Source organism: Triticum dicoccoides, chromosome 2B (assembly GCF_002162155.2).
Source record: "Triticum dicoccoides isolate Atlit2015 ecotype Zavitan chromosome 2B, WEW_v2.0, whole genome shotgun sequence".
In the NCBI taxonomy this organism is placed as follows: Eukaryota; Viridiplantae; Streptophyta; class Magnoliopsida; order Poales; family Poaceae; genus Triticum; species Triticum dicoccoides.
The window spans coordinates 724694323-724697523 of NC_041383.1; positions in this window are offsets into that span (position 1 = coordinate 724694323).

Sequence of the window (3201 nt, forward strand, 5' to 3'; positions counted from 1 at the left end):
GTGCGGAACCTCTTCAATCTTTCGTAAATTATCTCAACCGGTGAATTCTCGTCTCGTTTGACATTCATCATCTCTTTTTCTTCTCCGGTGGATTCAATTCTAATTTTCGGTAGTGATTATATTCTTTTCCCCGCTCAAGTGTTTTCCCTGCTCGTTCGCCTCTCGCCAGTTTATCATTCCAGAGTTCGGAAGACATCTCAGGAGATTCATCTCTGTTCCAATTAATTCGAGGTTGTCACCTCATTCAAATATTTCAATTGCTCCGGTGCATCATCTATCTGTTCAACATCCCTTTCAACGGTGTTTTTTTCTCTTTAGTGGGCCCTAACCCACAGGTCTTTTCCCAGGATCTTACCTGACTCTTCTAATTATTCCGGAGCTATTCCCAAATTCTTTTCAAAGTGTGACATAAGAATGGATTCCATCAGTCACATGTCTTCTCCAAGATCATTTTCAAATTCTTTTCATTGTTGGCTCAACCTCTTCGCTTTTCATTCCACCGGAGTATCTCAGTAATTTTGCGTGGTGTTTCTCGTCGTCATTTGAAGATCGAAGAAGAGTTCCTCTAAAATCTTGTCCGTTCTCTCGTAGTTTCGTAGTTCTAGAGATAGGTAGGATTGAAAAGAACGAATGAATCGATACGATAACAACAGAAAGAATCTTGAACGAACCATCATAAGAATTTGAAAATGACTGATGAAAGAGAATGAATCACCGGGAAGAATTAGAAAAGCACAAAGATACTTGAGGGAATTTAGATGCAAAAGAATGAAGAGATAACAAGCTGATTAAAGAATATTTGAGCGAAGCGCCGGGATAAATAGAGAACGATAACTGGAATGATGGCCTCCGGTGAATAGGACTGGAAGAACAACTCCTGACATACTCCAGATGGGTAAGAAAATAATATCTGACAAATGGAATAATTCGAGAGGATAACATGAAGCTAGAACCATGAAACTACAAGAGAACGGACAAGCTTTAAGAGGAACTCTTCTTCGATCTTCAAATGACGACAAGAAACACCACCCAAAATTACTGAGATACTCCGGTGGAATGAAAAGCGAAGAGGTTGAGCCAACAATGAAAAGAATTTGAAAATGATCTTGGAGAAGGCACGTGACTGATGAAATCCGTTCTTACGTCACACTTTGAAGAGAATTTGGGAATAGCTTCGGAATAATTAGAAGAGTCAGGTAAGATCCTGGGAAAAGACTTGTGGGTTAGGGCCCACTAAAGAAAAAAACACCGTTGGAAAGGGATGTTGAACAGATAGATGATGCACCGAAGCAATTGAAATATTTGAATGAGGTGACAACCTCGAATTAATTGGAACACAGACGAATCTCCTGAGATGTCTTCCGAACTCTGGAATGATAAACTGGCGAGAGGCGAACGAGCAGGGAAAACACTTGAGCCGAGGAAAAGAATATAATCACTACCGAAAATTAGAATTGAATCCACTGGAGAAGAAAAGGAGATGATGAATGTCAAACGAGACGAGAATTCACCGGTTGAGATAATTTACGAAAGATTGAAGAGGTTCCGCACGAATGAAATTGATGCTCGAAAGAGACTCAGGCTCCAGGAAGAAGAGGGTGGGAGGGCGGGAAAAACAAAGGCAACTTAGAAGGGGAAACCAACGAATATCTTGAAGAGAAAACACCGTTTGAAATCATTGAGGAAAGAAAGCAAGGACTTGCACGAGTAGGATAGATACTCGATTACGGACTTCGATTCTGAGAAGAAGAAGGGTGGGCGGGTGGAAAAAAAATAACTGAGGATTGAATTTGGCAAAGATGAAGAGGCTCGAGTCAACTTGACGGGAAATGCACCGGATAAAAAGAGCTGAGAACCAACGATCGAAAAACCAACTGCGTGATCCTAAAGAAAGTTTGAAAGGGAAGAGGAGTAATTCAAAACACCTACGTCAAGATTCCTCACCAGAGTGACGAAGAGGCTGAGGAGTAAAAAGAATTCCTACTCTCCGATATAACTAAACTTCGAAAATAGTTTTCTTCTATACTCAATAACCGCCAAACTACACGATCAATCAAAGGGGGATCCTATGGTCGGTCAAGTCTCTGATACCAACTTGTAACACCCACGATGCGGCTATATCTCTCACGTGTCGAGGCATGACTTAGAGGCATAACCGCATTGTAGGTTTTGTCGCAAGAAGGGTCATCTTCACACAATCCCATGTAATGAACAAGAATGGGATAAAGAGAGTTGGCTTACAATCGCCACTTCACACAATACATAAATAAATTCATACATCATTCAAAATACACTCATAGACTGAGTACGGTCAAATCCAAATGAAAATAAGATAACCCCAAATGCTAGATCCCAGATCATCCCAACTGGGCTCCACTACTGATCAACATGAAATAAAACATAGCAACGACCAAGATCTTCGTTGAGCTCCCATCTGAGCTCGGTTGCATCACCTGCACTGGTAACATCGGCACGTGCAACTGTTTTGGTAGAATCTGTGAGTCACGAGGACTCAGCAATCCCACACCCGCGAGATCAAGACTATTTAAGCTTATGGGTAGGAAGTGGTAATGAGGTGGAGTTGCAGCAAGCACTAAGCAAATATGGTGGCTAACATATGCAAATAAGAGCGAGAAGAGAAGCAACGGAACGGTCGTGAAGCTAGCAATGATCGAGAAGTGATCCTGAACTCCTACTTATGTCAAACATGACCCAAAACCGTGTTCACTTCCCGGACTCCGCCGAAAAGAGACCATCACGGCTACACACACGGTTGATGCATTTTAATTAAGTCAAGTGTCAAGTTCTCTACAACCGGACGTTAACAAATTCCCGTCTGCCACATAACCGCGGGCACGGCTTTCGAAAGATAATCCCCTGCAGGGGTGTCCCAACTTATCCCATCACAAGCTCTCACGGTCAACGAAGGATATTCCTTCTCCCAGGAAGACCCGATCAGTCTCGGAATCCCGGTTTACAAGACATTTTGATAATGGTAAAACAAGACCAACAAGACCACCCCGATTGTGCTGACAAATCCCGAGAGGAGCTGCACATATCTCGTTCTCAGGGCACAACGGATGAGCGAAGCGTACAGGTACCAACGTAACCCAAGTTGCCAATGGACGGTCCTGCACGATGCTCTAGTTTGTACCAACACTCGGAGGAGCACTGGCCCGGGGGGGGGGGTAAATAAAGAAA